This window comes from Accipiter gentilis, chromosome 10, assembly GCF_929443795.1.
Source record: "Accipiter gentilis chromosome 10, bAccGen1.1, whole genome shotgun sequence".
In the NCBI taxonomy this organism is placed as follows: domain Eukaryota; kingdom Metazoa; phylum Chordata; class Aves; order Accipitriformes; family Accipitridae; genus Astur; species Astur gentilis.
In genome coordinates this window covers 31,750,642-31,767,686 of record NC_064889.1, presented here as the reverse complement: position 1 = coordinate 31,767,686, position 17,045 = coordinate 31,750,642, and the positions used below count along the sequence as shown (strand labels likewise).

Genomic DNA, 17,045 nt, shown 5'->3' with positions numbered 1-17,045 from the left:
GTACTGTGTCCAGTTCAGGACAATCTACAGCAACAGAGACAGATCAGCTGAAGAGTGTCCAGAAAACAGCAAGAAGGATCGGAGATCAAAAAAGCATGGGCCCTTGGAAAAAACTTCAGACTTGGATTCAGTTAATCTAAATAGATGGCAACCTCCGTATTCAAATAGGTGTTAAAGACAGAGGTAGAGAAGAACGGAGTAAAATCTTCCTACTTTAGCTGTGCTAAGTAGTATTGAATTTAAATTGCAACAAAAGAGATTTGGATTGGGCATAAAGTCTTCCACACTTAACATTTTAAAAAAAAACAAACCCAACATTAAAAGACATACCAAATCTTTATAAATAAACATTTGGGTGAGAGAAGAGAAAAAATACCTAAAGAAAGGAAGATTTGTTGTTACGAAGAAGTAACACTGATACAAGGCCACACCGCCTTCCCATTCACAAAGTAAAATCGTACAATATCCTTTCAAGGGAATTAATGGAGGAAAAGCCCTCAGCCAGGGCTGTAAGTTTATGCATGAGTTGCATGTATAGGTATGATCACACAGCTTGAAACTAAATGCTGTAATTTGAAAGTATGGGTGCAAGATTTGCTCCTACACGGAGTCATAGACAACGCTTGATGAGTGGTATTGTTTGACCTCAATTTATAATTTATTAATCCCATGCTTTGGGGTTTCTCACTGTCAAATTATGCCCCTGTCCTGCACTTGTCACTCTTTAATACATTATTTGCCTTGACAGGGGATTCCTCCCTTCCTCTGAAACATCAAAATATCATCCACTGCTAACAACTGTGGACCTGGTACTTTGATGCTCCCAGTATCTGCTCAACTTATCTTAAAGTATGTAACAGAAACAGCAGTCTGTTTTCTGAAGTCACTTAGAAATTCCACCAAAGTTCCTGCACAGAAACAGAGCACTAGTACTGCCCTTGATGTTTCCTTTTACTGAAGAATATAGTTTTGGCTCCAAGTCTTCTGTGTTTTTATTTGATTTGTTACAGAGTACTAGTAGGTGTCTTTAGGTCTATGATGCTCTGTGGACCCTCTTCCACTGCTGCCTGTAATGGTGAGGGATTAGACTTGATCCCTATGTACTCCCTTCCAGGCTTTCTTTAAACCACAGCACACTTGCCTAAGGTGCAAGACGTGCACAGACAACTTCATTCACAACTGAAATTTGTGCGGAAGCAGAATGTAGCTGCCATTTACAGACACCCAAGAACACTACAGCATTAGCTGAGAACAGGGTGTAAAAAGCAACATATTCAATTAAAATATCTTATTGAAGCTACAGGGAGATTTTAGGTTGCCCAAGAGACAAAATTAATAATCCTGCTCTTACAATCTGTACAACAGAAATTCCATGATCAGAAGAAAGATGAGCACCTGTATTGCACACCTTGCCTCAAGGCTGCATCTCCAGCAGTAGTACCTGGCATTCCTAACATGCCATTTTGGATTATTGGTTACAGAGCAATAAAATACTGCAGGACCTAGGCTCTCACTGTAAGTTTTCAATTCACGCAGTGTTAACTTACGGTGATCCTACTTTACGTACACACAATGCAAACAACTACTGAAGTAAATTAGATTAGAACAAAAATAAAGCAGACTAGATAGTTACTATTGTTCAATTCAAGGTATTTTTAAAAAGCACACTGATCCAGCCTTGTTTTAGCTTCTACTAGTTGATTACCAGCCACTAGAAGTGGGGAAAAATCCCAGAGAACAAAAAGCCTTTATAAAACTAAGGATGCAGATTAACTGTAAGTGGCAAGTCAGACATCAGAAGTTTGATGAGTCCATATCTGAGCACTGCCCAAGTCGCAGTGAATGTTTGTAGGGTTTGGGGTTTTTGTTTTTCACCTATAGGCTTCCTTTTGTTCTGTTTCTCCTGGATTGTTACCAGAGATGGCATGCTGATGAGACTACTGGAGTACAAATGGGAATGTTTCAGGAGATGTACACTACATCTTCATTACTAAGTAGTGCAGACCAATAGGAGTGGATTTGCAGAGCAAAACTGTTGGTACAGAGGACTTGATAGCCACAGTATCCCCATTTCAGGTGACTTTATTACTTGAAACTAGCTGCAGTCTGCTCCCGTGTCCTGAACGCTCACTTGCAGCATGAAAGCATTAACAACACCCTTGGAGCACATCATCCAGTGAAGTTTTATTTAAAAGGAGTCCAATTGTACTCGAAGACCACTCCACGGTGACAATCAAAGCACAACAAGTGAGGACAATCAAAAGGTTTGCTTAAACATGAAACCCCCAATCCAAATTCACACACTACTGTAGGTGATGCTATAGGGTATGAAGCTGGTGTCACACAGGTACGCCACCTCTTCCGAGAAGGTGTTGCTCCCCACAGTGCAGGCCTATTAATGTATACACAAACTCCACTCTAGGGCAACTTAAGTGGTTAGTAGGGAAATCTAGACATGGGCTAGAACATTGTACACAAAACCTCACCCTTGTATACATTTCAGGCACAAATCATATTGGAATTTGCTCCCTCAGTCTGCTGACAACATCCCAGCAGCCCTCAAGTATCCCATCATGTGCACCACTTGGGCTACGCAAGGACCAAGGAAAAAAAAAAATCAAACTACACACACCAAAAAAAAGCATGCATTACATTCACCACTCAAAGCAGCCTACGAACAACAAGAAACATGCTATGAACATCTCTCCTCCCCCAGCAAACACAGACCACCTCCTCTCTTGGAAAATTAAGCTACAAACTGGGAACAGTGCAGATAACTAGATTTACTTTCACAGTGCTACCTTCCTCCCAGGCCTGATGATATTTACCAGCAGTTGATGTAGCATCTGGCCCAGAGCTCTTCCCCAGTCTTCCTGGGACATAACGCACAAAGGAAAAAAGCATTGGAATCCAGTAGCTCAGCAAGAGCACAGCGTGTTTGTCTCTCTCCAGATACTATGTTCGCTATTTTGGTTTCTGCAAATACTTTAGAAGATGAAAGCCCTGTGCCAACAGAGGCAAAGTCCCACAGTGACAAATTGTTTAACTAAATATTGCCTATTAACTGACCTAGAAGCAACCTATGGACACGTTTCTGGCTCAAATTATTTAGCTGGACTTGAAGAACGTGTCAGAGGAACACTGCTTCCTGAGGCAGCTGCACAGGGATACAGCAAAGTAGGAGGCCAGGAAATAGGAACAGGAGCAACAGCTCCACAGGATGTTTTGCCACACACCACAGCCCTGGGCTCTCTGAGAGCTGACCACTCCCAGGGACAGAGGCTGGAGAAGCCGGTCGGCGCGTCACCTGTCCAACACTAACAGGGTCAGGAGGGACAACGCGTGCTGCAGGACAGACAGCTAGGAACACTGCTGCTGCGTGGCATACCTTTGCACCCTTCGAGCAAGCACAGCTAAACCTTTATGCTGCTTTGTTAAAAACAATGAAAAGCAAGTCTGCATAACTAAAATGATGTACCATTTTGCCTGTAGGGATTTCAAACACCCCTAGTCCTCCTTTCCCCCCTTCCATCACAGTAACATGCCAGCACTCAACTATTTCTGAGCCCAATCACTTTGTTATCAGCAGGTGAAAGCATATGCAACTCGCTTACTGCAGGAGCTGAAGACCAGGCTGGTACTCTCACACAGGTCAAGCTAGACGACACAACCTACAGTATCAAAAAGTAGGCAGCAGAATTTATGCTGAATATGTTTATGATGCTGCTCTTGTGCTTATTCTGGGGAAAAGGTCGTGCCAAAACATCTTCAACAAAAGACACCCAGCTTACAGCAGCCATAGCCACATGCGTCCATTGCCACATTCATGAGTGGTTCCAGTGTGATTAAAAAGGCCCGGGAAGGTGAGGTCTGGAAGAAATACCTCTCCTTTAGGTAGAGTTCCTGCCACAGGCACAGCAGAAAAACGCATATGCACTTCCCTCACTCCTACCCACAAGTGGGGAAACTGTACCAGACAAGTCCAACACCAACACATACCAGCAACATAGCGAACAGCAGCAGACATGTTACCAGAAATGCATGTCACTCAACTTAAATACAGACCTATCTGAGATGACCTTGTGAAGTCTCTTCCAGCTTGCATTTTCCTACGATATTGTTTCACAAATGTGTGGCAGAAGCCTGCAGAAACCAGCCTCTAGGAAGATGGCATCCTATACAGGGAATGGGCCTCTGCCATCTCACTACTGACATCTCCAGGTGTCGCCTCAGAACACACAAGGAGCGGGGAGGTGCAGGACACTGCTGCAGCCCCAACTCCGGGAGGCTCACAGAGAGAGACCTGGATGGGGGAGTAAAAGGACAGTGGCCTCACAGGGAGGATGTGTCTCAAGATCTAGACTTCGGGAAAAAAAAATGACAACACTGTTCCTCATGTTGTAGAGCTCAGAACAGTACTCCTCAGCACAAGCCTGGCCAGCACCACCAGCAACAGTAAGGGGATACACAGCAAAGTGGGTGAATGGCATAAGGTATCTATGAGATGCGCATAAGCTAGGCTAGGCTATACTTGGTGTAAAGAACAAGATGCTCTCTACACTGCACACATGCTGCCTTGGAAAGCTGAAGTTCCACTATATAGGCGTATACCACCTTATTATACTTGCTCCCAGATACAGACTTAAGTTAGGTGAATGCATGGCTCCTGACGTAACAAGGCAAGATGGATAAGATGAAAAAGGGAAAACAGATGTCAGCAGAACTCCTTGTTGTAGAAACCAGAAGGGAAATAAACTTAAAGAGAACATGAAGACGGAGACCTCATGTTTTTGTAAAATGTTTATTCTTTTAAAAGATTCCAGAATACACAAACCCGTAATTTCCTTCCGCATTTTTAAATTTGCTGGGTGAGCTCATTGAACATTCAAGTTGTTGTCTTCAAGTTTTCCAAATACCATTCTATTTAAAGGCACTGTGAATAGGGAATTCAAATTATCAAATGAATGAAAGAATAATTCTTAGCAGGAACCCTGGTGAGCTAATCAAGAGTCACAATAAAATGTCAGGGGTCCTGGAACTCTCTGCAGGAGGTTAACACCAAATTTGATCCGAGTCAAGGAAGACAAAACATACTATAGACTAATAAACTGTACTAAAAAGTTGTGCACTGCAAATATGTGGAAGCTTAAAAACAAATGAAGAAAATCTACTTAATTGTTTTGTGCACTTTTTATACATTCTCAGTGTTTAACTAGAAAAATCAAAACACCATGATCATTTCATTCAATTTAAAAGATAATACAATTTGAAGCAATTCAGTTTTTGTTCCACTGCATCTTCAGCTGCAATGCCGTTTTGCAAATTAATACAGCAACAAAACTCAAGTGAGATAAGAAACCCTTACCTTACTCTGTACCTATCTTCAGGCTGGAAACTGAATCCACAAAATTCAGAACAAGATTTAGTCTATCATCCAAAATTAAGGAAGAAGAAAGGTCCAAGCTAGCACCTTTCCCTCCACAAATCTACCAGAGTTTAAAAGATTGACTCTGCATTGCTGAAAAGGTAACACTTATTTCCATTAAGTTCATCAAGTTCCAAAGTTCTCTGTTCCTCCACTTCACTTTCCACAGTAAAAGCATCTGGATGCCAATTCCTACCAGTAATAAATTAGAATATCAGAGCCACCACCAGAATGGGCCATCATCCATTTTTCAATTTAGCAAATGAATAGCTTCTCCATGGGGGGAGGAGAGACAGGGTTGGGGAGAGATGGGGAAAGTAAATAGCCATAAACGATCTTCCGGGACAGGAAAACCAGTTGCAGTAAATACCACTTTGGAAATCAATTTACGGTCAATTATGATCTTAGTAATAACTATTTTATGCCTTCAGTTAGTCCACGAAACACCCAGGGGAGCAAATATTCTCAGAAATATATCCAAAATGTCTCCAAGTGTGTTATCTGATCAGTAGATGCAGACAGAATTCCAGAAAGATGAGCTCTTGCTTGTCTGGGTGCTGATAGAGGGATGGGTGATGGGAGGGGGAAATCACAATTTCAACGCAGTTGGACTGTCGGAGTGTTGCAATATCATCCACATAAAACCAATGATATCTATCAGTCCAGGTTATTTGCTTCAAAAGCATGGGATTTTGTTGTCACTGCAATATTTCACCTAGAAATCTATGAAGAACACTTAATCTTCACAGATACAAGAAAAAAAAGTTGAGGGTCTTTTTTAAGCAAATCATTATGTAAGCATCCATCCAATAACATAACCATTGTTTTAGTCAATTATTACATGTAAGTGTGGTAGTATGAAGACTGACATCACTAGATATCGTACTGTTGGTACCCAATGAAAATTACTTAAATTGGATCATTACCTTCAAAAGTGAAGGACTTCTAAAAGTTTGATTAGAAGAATAGAAATAGTAAAAATTACACAGTCACCAAGCTCTAGTACGTCCCATGTAACAACATCTTTCACCTGAAACAGTGCTGTTTATACAGAGACTCTCCTCAATAGCAGCAATTCTATTACTGTGACAGACCAAATTTAGTTCCACATCTGGATCAGACAGCTATATTTTATGATGATCATACTAGAAAATATTAAATAGCATTTAGATTGCTACCACCACATGCTCTTCTCCTTCCTTATCAGAAGATGCTGCATTTTCCATATTAATTTATTTTTAAAAGGCTTAAAAAGAAAAAATATACCTCTTTATAGTTTACATCAGCTAATGTTATGCAAAGAGAAACCAAATAGTTTTATAAGCAGGAAAATGAAGAGGTATGTTATGCACAGATGTGATCAGCACTCTTATGCCAATAGGTTATTTTTAAGTAACAGCAATTTTTTGCAGCATCACAAAACAAGAATGAGGTACAATACTGTGCTCTTACAGCATTACAGCCACGACATCATAAAGAGACAAGAATGATTAGATTTGCCAAGATGTTTAACACCTTTCATTACACAGCCACGGAGTAAGAGACAAACTTTCAAGTGCAGCATCCATTTCAAAGCTGAAAATGCGGAAAAAATTCAAACACTAACATTGGAAGCAATTCCCCTATGTTAAGTAAGCTTGTGTAATTGATTAAAAACATTGAGAGAAGAGGAAAGTTGAGACCTACAGATAGAAAGAATGGTGTTAGTAGCAGAGGGATATTGAGGAACCCTACTCCAGACTGGCTTTGATAATACACTGTGTAGAGTCTTACTTGATATACGCGCATGCCATTAGGCTATGCTTGCAGTGCTAGCAAAGTTTTAAACTTCATATTTCATATGAAATTTCATTTTCAAGGCTATTATGAACATACATTGAGTTCAAGCAAAAACATTACAAGCAATGCCAAAGACCACCTCTGTGGTCTTCTATTAATGACCTTCTAAGAAAAAACAGTAAAATGGCACTCAAAACATTATACATCCATACAGGTGATTTTTTTGTTTGTTTTGTTTTGCATTCTCACTGAACTGCTTTTTTTCTAGAATGGTTTGTGTTAAAGAACTGGGCTGATGCTCTTTTGTTTACCAGTAACCAGCTACTGTTTAAAAACAAGCATCTCCATTGTCAGCACCAATGACGTTAGCATCAGCCATGAAAACATCTTGGGATTCTGAAGAACTAAAAGACCTGAGAGTCCGAGACCAGAGTATGACTGAAAAGCAGACTGACAGTACACAGGTATCTAGCTGAGCTTAAAACAGACTTGGTAGAAGCCAGTTTGAACTAACAATCAATATGTGTACATACTGGCTACCCAGAATGGTATCCAAGCCACCGTGAGTACTCTGTATCCCACAAACAAAACAAAAAGCTCTTCCATTTCTCATCAGGAAGTCTTGCAAATGCAGTACAAGAGAGGAAACCATAAACTTCAAGCAGACAGCATACAGACAGAACACAGGAAGGGAAAAAAGGAATAGGAAGAAAAACAGCACATTAAAAAAAAAAAAACAAAAAACCAACCAGATATGCCACTCTAGGAGATTGTTCTTGACCAAGATCGTAACAAAGGCACTACCCATCCTTTCAGAAAGTCATCATGGGAAAACATACATAGACCCCATTAACAAGAAGCTGGGGGTGTGGGGGGAAGAATGGTCTACCTCAGGAAAAAGCCCATGGGCAGACACTAAACACTTCATAGCCCAGGGTGGTTTTTTTTCCTTGTGGTAGAAGGGGAGTGGGTGTTATCTTTTCCTAAATGAGCCTATAGCTGGTAGTTGCATGATAACTATTTTGGGACCTATAAACATATTTTTCTCTGGGGCTTAATTACCACAAAGGATGCCAATCGATTTGACAAGTCATTTTTTCTCTCAAATAAAAACAAAAAAAGAATTTAAAAAATCTCATTCTCGAGCAATTCACAGCTTACTGCTAAAAAAGCCCAAACAGCCAAGGGATAAATATTAGCTATTTTTAATACAAAGCAATTGTTAACATTTCTCATAAGCGAGCTTCTAAAACATAGAATTTCCTGATTGAAATCTAAGTAAGTGTGCATCTAGTTTGCAATTTTTTAAATGGATGTACATTTCAAAACACAGAAAAAGCAAGCTGCAGATAGCTGTTTATTACAAATGACTTCCACCTCCATAGCCCTCAAAGGCAAACTATAAAGCTGTGTGCAAAGCTAGACAATCTGGGCATCCAGCCATAAAACATCACTGCTGCAGCACAGATAACTGTTCTCACTCTCAAGCCATCCTTGGCTGTAAACCCACAGGGAAGAGCTCCAGAAAGCAGACCTCACTACTGTCAAAGCTTCTAATATTTTATGAGCTTGAATTACAACTACATTCGAGACCTCAACACTGAAAAATTATAGTGCTGGTTCACATCCAGGGCTAAGACCAAAACTCAGATTTTGATGCTTGGTACCCTGAACCATGAGACTTAAGAACAGCTAGTTATTTTACAGATGTCTTCAGTGAAAGAAGCCTTTTTATTGGGATGGAGAGAGATATACGTTACATTTAAAAGAAAGACAAAAGAATCAGATGCATATTTTAAAGTACTGCTGCATTTTCCACAAGTGATACAATCTTTGATACAATCTTAAAGAGTACTGTAACTATTCTGTGCAAGAAGGGACAGTTTGTTATTATGATCAAATTCAGACATTTTTATCTTGTGCAGGAGATTTTAAAACATACTAGTGACAAGGTAGGAAGCTGCACAAATAAAGTTTCAGAAAATACAGTTATAACTGTATATGGGAATCCACAGCAAGGTTAATCACGATTAAATCATGATAAAATAAGCATAAGTACATCTATATCTGGTAATTAAGATGTAAAACTAAGCCATGCTTTTGGTAGACAATTTTCATAAATAGCCCAGATTCCTAAAGGAAGATCAAATAAAACTTTGATTCCTCTGCTTTCATACATTAAGAATAACCATCTTTCACTTTACTACTAGCATTTACCAGTGAAGAGACTGTGCAGACCGCATAGATCATTTAGTAATGCAATTTACTGTCACTTCTAGATCATCTCCCCATTCAATAAAGTACACTTCTCTTCTAAATACTATTTGCCCTGGCTGATATCTTCATAATACAGCTGAAAACCTCAAGCCATTATCACTAGAAGGCATCAGCTGATCCTAAATTGGCTAGACTGCAGCATCACAGGCATTTAAGAGGTTTCCTTATCATTCATCTTTAATACTAAGGGATCGACAGGCTCATACCTGCAGCTTCTAGGCCAAAGGGAAACCTTCTAATGGTATTACCATTATCTTGTAATCTGAATTTTAAACAATTAAAACAATAGCACTTTTGTGTTGCACATCTCTACTGTAACCAAAGATGATAAATTTTTCATCAGTTATGTTCAGCGTCTGACATAAAGCACTGATTTTTTTAAAAGAAGCAATACGCATTCTACATTTAAGGTGCTGTACCTTCAAAGAGAAGCAGCACTGTAACAGGCATCGAGATACAACTAATCAACAATGGTTATTTTGTTTACTTATGAAAGGTCTGGCCATTTTATTTTTAAATCCGCAGTTCTCGTAGTCAATACTATCTAGCAATTCTTTCCAAATGAAAGCCTCTTTTTACTAAAGCAAAGGATGGCTCCACCCCTGACCTCCTCCTTCAGCTTGTTTTGGAAAGGGGCCAGATGACAGCATTTGGAAAAGCGCATGTTTATCTCTGCAAGGCCAGCTGCTAAGTTAACATATTACCCCTTCCCACATACACCCGTCTTGGTTAAGTCTTAACAGCTAAAACTGAAAGTAAACGCTGCTATTGGGCTTTTTAATAACAAACTTAACACGAAAGAGAAGAGGTGTCTCCATCGCATATATTATCTGAATGGATTGTAAAAGCATAGGTCATTTTGACTTAACAGCAGGCAGTAAATCCCTTACATGAATAAAATTTCCTGGCCTTTCTGAATGAAAAACAGAAAAATAAGACGGTTTATTTCTAGACTAATTTGAAGTGATACTTTCTATAAGGTTACCATTCAGCAACAGTTTGCTTCCAGACACAAAGAGATTACAGCCCCTGCTTGACAAAACCTTTAACTTTACCCTGTTTTATTGTCACTCCAGCTCGGCAAGGTACGGAACCTCTTGGGAGCTCTGAGAACTTCAACAAAGAATCTTCGGGTTAAAAGTACCGTTATGCCCAATTATGTTATTTCTCATATTAAGGAAATTTCATCCTATCATTTTTCCAAGTCTTAAAAAGCTCCTTCAAAAAGGACAGAGTTACCGTCCTTCCTTTAAACGCCAGCAAAAGATCATAAAAGTCATCAAAAGCATAGCTTGTTATTTTAATAGGAAAGACATACGCCAGAAAAAAGAAATTAAGCCAGAGGTGTGGATTTTTCATGCACCCCAGCAAGCTTCAGCAGGCTTTGCAATAGCAGATGAGGTAAACCTCATCCCATTCACAGGTGATCAGAGGCAGATTTTGAAAGATGCAAAGATGCCAGGTCATAGAGGGTGAACCTTTAAGTTACCAAATGCTTCTCAATACCGCATCAAGACCCAAGGGCAGGCTCCCAGAGAGCCTCCCAGAGCCTCCCCTCCATAGCCTCCACTATGCTTTGTACTAGCACAGAAATGGCACGGACCAAAGCTCCCCACAAGTACCTTCCTACCTAGTAAGTGGGACTAACGCTCTGCACCAATGACAACCTAATTACAAAATAATCCATGTACTGTAACAGATGTAACAGCATACACAAACCAACCGTCCATAACACAGTTCAAGTCAGCTTTTAGTTCGATGCATACCGATACTTAAATTTGTCAATATGAGAATCCACACATACAGAGAACAAAACATGAGTAAATCCCAAGTATTTTATACTGCAATCCAGAAGAGCTCTAAATAAAAAGAGATTAGTCTGCCCTGGTTTTTGCATTACTAGAAACAAAATGTTTTGTCAAAAGTACAGAATACTGCCTAAAATACAGCCCCTATGAAGAGGCATCACTCCTGCCCTGAAACAAGTCCCACTTCCAGGCTGCAGCCATTCTCCTGATGGCAGCACCTGTTCACCAAGGGCTGAACCGAGACCTTCCTTCATTTCACAAGCTCTGTGCCAGTCAGGTAACTTCGAGTCAGAGGAGATACGTTCTCCTTTGAAGATAAGGACAAAGCGACGCAAGGCATTATTACACTACTGCTGGTCCCCTTAAACAGTCACATCCACTACAAAAAGTTCAAATGAATCCGATTTACTATGGCTTTCTTCATAAACTCAGTAGTCACAGATCCAGAAGCAGCAAGGTTATCCCATACCCATGCATAACACGGCCTCTGTAATCTCATCCCCAAAAAGCAACGTTAGTCCTACAAATTAAAGAACAAGCCTCCCACAGGCTAAAGCAGTTTTTCTCTCTAGTTGTATACGAAGTCTGACATTGATGCTTTAACGTTCTGGAAATAATTGCAGAAGCCGGAGCAGAAACAACAGTGCATGCGGGGGCAGGTACCTCAGCACACCATTTTGAGCTCACAAATAACACACTGAAGTAGCCAGACAGATATCCGAGGGCTTTCCGATTTTGAGGAACCGCAATTATGGGAAACTATGTGATTTGCTAAGCACAGGTTGCACACACTGCAAATCACCTACTACTTCCTTGGAAAACGTAGGGGGGAAGCAGTGAGAATCAGTGTGTATCTTTCCACTACTTTCTCGAAACGATAAAAAAAAAGTAATATCCGATGGGAAACGGCATTTTAATTCTCAGCCGTCGGTGAATTCAAAAAACCCACCCACCGTATGTAATGAGGGCAAGATTTTAAAGACATTACTTTCTTCCAAAGTAAAACCCAAGAGCAGTGCAGATATTCTCCTGCTCCTACACTTGCATTGTCCTCAGGTCCACAGAGCACTACGACATCCACCTGATTTAAAGCTCTGCATCATCAAGCAGCCCACCAACAGCGGGATTTATTGGATTTTTAATTACCTTAACTGGCCTAATGTCCAGAGCAAATTTCAGTATATAAATTAGCGTAAATTCCTCAGATACATACATATGCATACGAGGAAAAATACGCAACAGACATGTGTATGACGTACTAAAAATTATTTCTAAATTTAAACTGGCTGTTATATTAATTGAATGAGTATCTTCCCACAGATACACTCGAGTTGTAGTAGAAAATAAAAGTAGCCACAAAGACTAGCAGTACCATATTTAATGGAAAAAGGCGGGGGGGAACAATCGAGTTCAATAAATCCCATAATTGGACCTTCAACTAATTACATATTAAGAAGATTAACCTTTGACACAAACTTGTGATACAAACAAAGACGATTCAAACAATTAATAAACTTCCAGTGTTTCAAGACTTCTCAGGTTAACAACTGAACCCTCCCCATTTTCTTCCCCTTCAGCGTCGCAGTTAAAAGCATAAACTCTGTTTAATATTCTCTCCCCCACTGGACGACATTTCAGGTTTACACGAAGATATCGCTCGCTGAACACTCAGGAGAAAATTACAGTAGATTCCCATAATCCCATTACGTGAGGGGAGAGAGGAGAAAAAAACAAATCTAGAGATCTTAACTTTTAACAGAAAGCAGCCATAAAGGACAAAACTGGAACCTCATCTGTTCAGCCACCAGAGCAGCACTGCTGACCATACCCACACTGCTCAATTTCCAGACTTAGGATAATTTCCAACATTCTCTCCAATAATTTTCACACGTGTAAGTTGTAAAGCAAGTGCACACGGTCATGTCTGCAACAGAAGCGGTCTTAATGTCCAAGTGGCACAACACACCCACAAATGGCACTTCTGTTCGCTATTTTGCACACAACATCTATTTGACCTGGGAGAAGGTACAGAGAAAAATACTGAATTAATTCTAGCACGTAAAAAAGCATTTCTGCAAGTTGTTTTAAGCAAAAAGAGGCATCTGGTAAAAATAAACGGATTTTGAAATTTTTTGGGGTGTTACTAGCTTCACTAATAAGCAGTTAAAAAAAAAATCTGGTTTAGAACTTGTGAGAAAGAGGTATGCACTGGCTTAGCAGGTCTCTTCCACTGCTAACTTCTACCATGCCGAGATTAAGAGAGGCTATTACCCCTTCTTACCTTTTAGTCTTTTCTTTATGGGGCTCTTTGGCAGCTTTCGATTCAGTCTTGCTGTAAGGAAACAAGTGAGTATTTTGTCTACCGTGTAGGGGTCTTTCTGACGTGTTCCTTTCTTATTTTAATGCTTTTTTTTTTTGTAAGTGTACCCGTAATTTCACGAATCTGAATACGAAAAAATCTCACACGGCCAAAAAAATTAAGTTTTTTTTTTGTTGTCGTTTGTTTACCCCCCTCAAAAAAAAAAAAAAGTCTGCCACACAGGAGAAGAAAAAAACAACAGATCAACAGGAAAACACTATCCAAGTAGAAAAGCAAAGAGCTTCAGTGTTATCCAGCCCAGAGAAGTGCAGCAAAAGCAGGTCCAATTCCAAAACAAGCTTTTGATTTCCAGTGAAGCAAAAAAAAAAAAAAACACAAACAAAAAAAACCCCAAAAAAACCCAAGACCAAGAAACCAAGACAAAATACACCTTAAAGTCCCCAGCTAAATTTTTGCACGAGTGTGTCTTAAATACAAGTTTGCTTTTATGTGTTGCAGCAAAACCCACGAAAGCCAGGATTTGGAGTTGATCGGGATGAGTTCTCGTGTGTGTGTCTTGATGGGTTCTCAGTCCACATGGAGAAGCATCTGAGGGTGTTTTAAAAAGTGCAAATTAAAGAGAAACCGGGACCCAGAAAATAGTTTTAAGATGGATCCCCCCTTCAAAAAAAAAAAAAAAAGAAAAAAAAAAGGAAAAAAATAACCCCAAACACCACGGAGCCACGGGGGGATCCGGAGTCTCACATGGGGCTCCGGGCAGGAGGAGGATCCCGCCGAGTCTCTCGCTCCAGGAGATCCGAGGAGGGGCGGAGGATCGGCGGCAGTCTCTCACGGGAGGAGGATCCGCGTCTCTCTCGCAGGGACCCCAGCGGAGCGATCCAGCAGTCTCTCCGGCGGGAGGAGGATCCAGCAGCCTCTCTCGCAGGAAGGAGCGAGCGCGGGGAGGGGATCCGAGGAGGAGGATCCAGCAAAGTCTTTCACGGAGGGGGGTGGGGGGGACGGGGACGCGACGGGGGGGAGTGGGGAAACCCAACAGTCTGTCTGCCTCGCTCGCACAGGGGATCCGGGGGCAGGAGGAGAACGATCCCGCGGGCTCTCTCCGTCTCCTCCGGAGGGATCCGGCAGGGTCTCCGGGCGGGTGGAGGTGGGGGCAGGCGGGCGGCGGGAGGCTGCGGCAGCGGAGCCCCTCGCCGGGGGGCAGGGACCCGGGCGCCCGTGCCCCCGGGGTGGGGAGGGGGGAGGCGGGGAGCGGGGGGAGGCCGGGGGCCGAGGCGGCAGCGTCTCCTCCCCAGGGGGCTGCAGCAGCGCCTCGGGCAGAGTCGGTCGGTCAGCCGGGCTCGCTGGCGGAGGCTGGGGTGGGGGGGGGGGGGGTGGGGGGCCGCAGCGCCTCTCTCCGTCTCTCCCGCTCGCTCTCGCCTCGTCCGCTCGCAGGCAGGCGGTGCCAGGCTCAGTGCTGCCGGGCCGGTCCCCCGCTCCTCCGCGCCGCCGTTGCCGCCGCCGCCGCCGCTGCCGCCACCGCCACGGACGCCGCCGCCACCGCCGCCGTCCTCAGGAGCAGAGCTGCTGCCACCGCGGCCATTTTGTTGCTAACTGACAAGAGCCCCGCCAGGCAGCGCGAGACCGCGGGGAGGCTTCGCCGCGCGCTCCCCCTCCCCGCGCTGACCTCAAACAGGAAGTCTGCTCCCGCTCCCTCCCTCCCCCCCCCCCCCTCCCCTCCGCCGCCACCGCCCCCGCCTCCTCCTCCGCCCCCGCCCCCTCCCCTCCGGCCCGCGCGCGGCCACGTGACAGGGGAGCCCCCGCCACATGCAAATGAGCGCGGCGGCCGGAGCCAAAGAGCGGCGAGGCCGCGCGCTGCCGGCCCCGCCCCCCCCCCCCCCCCGCGGCGGCGCGCGCCCTCCCCGCCGCCGGCGCGCTCAGCCCGCGCCCCGCGGTGTGTATGTGGGGGGGGGGGGGGGGTAGAGAGCTGCACCCCCCGGCACAGGGGTGCTGAGGTGCTTCACACACACACACACACATCCGCACCCCCCCCCCCCGCGAACGGTGCATTTACGCACGCCCGCGCGAGCGAATGTCGGTGCATTCACACCCTGCAACACCCCCGGCGGGCGGGGGGGGGCCGCTCTGCGGGCCGGGGGGGGGGGGGGGTGGTGTGAGGGGGGGAAGTGTGTGTGGAACACGGTCCTGCCGCACCCCGAGGTGCCCCTGGCCTGGCGGGGTCCGGCGCCCTTAGAAACCCATCCAGCTGGCCTTGCATGTACCCCAGAACGTACAGTGACCCACCGGTACCTACGCACATGCACACAGAGGCCTATATACGCTTGTTTTGGACTATACGTGTGGCTATACGGCCGTGGCCCAGCCCTGCACGATGGGCTCCGAAAGGGCTGCGCTGCTCTAGGCCATCGGAGGGGATGCCGGTGCCTACAAAAAATAATTGCAATGTTTTAAATGAACTTGTGGCTAACCAAAACCAGGGAACGGCTAGGAACTGTGTACCTAGGAGAGACGAGATGGAAACGCAGCGTTTCGGAGGGACTGGTTTACCCCCCCACAGTGACCACATTAACTGTATGCAGGTTTGAGGAGAAAGTCAGGATCTACTCTCAAAGTACCACGGGAAGAGTGGAATGCAAACATGAGTCATTTTTGCTAAAAAACTGTTGCGTCTAGGTCTTTCAGCAGATCCTCTCCGGTTCTCTCTCCTCTCCTGCTGCTTCTCCCCCTTCTGCAGCGAACGTTTTGGGAACTGCAAGGAAATCTAAAGCCTGACTCTTTTATTTGCGCAGGCCGTTCCACTTAAATATTAATTGGATGTGGGTTACAGAGCAGGGCGTTTACTATTGCGAGTGGGATGACACACACAGCGGGAGGTGGGGGAAAATAAGAAAAGTACGGTCCCAATACGATTTCTATTCAGATTTGTGATGCCGTGCTCCAAAGCCACCCTGCCAGCTCCAGCGCCCAGGCGAGCGGCAGCAGGAGGCCGGTGTCCCTTGACCACTGGAGGGAGCCCATATTGTGCCAGAATGCAACAGAAATACTATGTGGAAGACAAAAAATAATAAAAGATGAAATATCAGATCATTGTAGTCAGAACAAAGTGTCTTCTCCAGGTCAGGCCGTGATCTATATATATGCAAAATGTTATAAAAATCAGATTTAAATGTCCCGTTGTACTTCATCAGCACAAAGAAAGGAAAAAATTATTAAGAACAAGGCTTTTCCCCGCCCCCCGCGTTTGGAATGTCAGTCTGGCACCTTTCACCAGGAGTGAATTCATACACCGTGGTGGTGGCAGACCCGGACTAGAGTGAAAATGCCCTTGTGCTCCTCGGTTTGTGCAATCCCAACAGCAGCACGGGTGCCACTGCAGGAGGAGTCGGCGCAGCTCCATGCTTGCTCTTCTTACTTAAATGTAGGTCAGCACCTATAGACT

At 43.8% G+C, this 17,045-nt stretch overlaps 1 protein-coding gene across 8 annotated transcripts in view; it reads right to left on the bottom strand.

Moving 5' to 3' along the window:
• TNRC6C (trinucleotide repeat containing adaptor 6C) overlaps positions 1–14,412 on the bottom strand; it is a 110,116-nt gene extending 95,704 nt beyond the window's left edge. For all 8 annotated transcript variants that reach the window (XM_049811401.1, XM_049811405.1, XM_049811403.1 and 5 more), the window contains exon 1: positions 13,571–14,412. The gene's annotated coding sequence lies outside the window, so the exon portion shown is untranslated. The remainder of the gene's footprint in view (positions 1–13,570) is intronic.
• Positions 14,413–17,045: the final 2,633 nt, after the last annotated feature.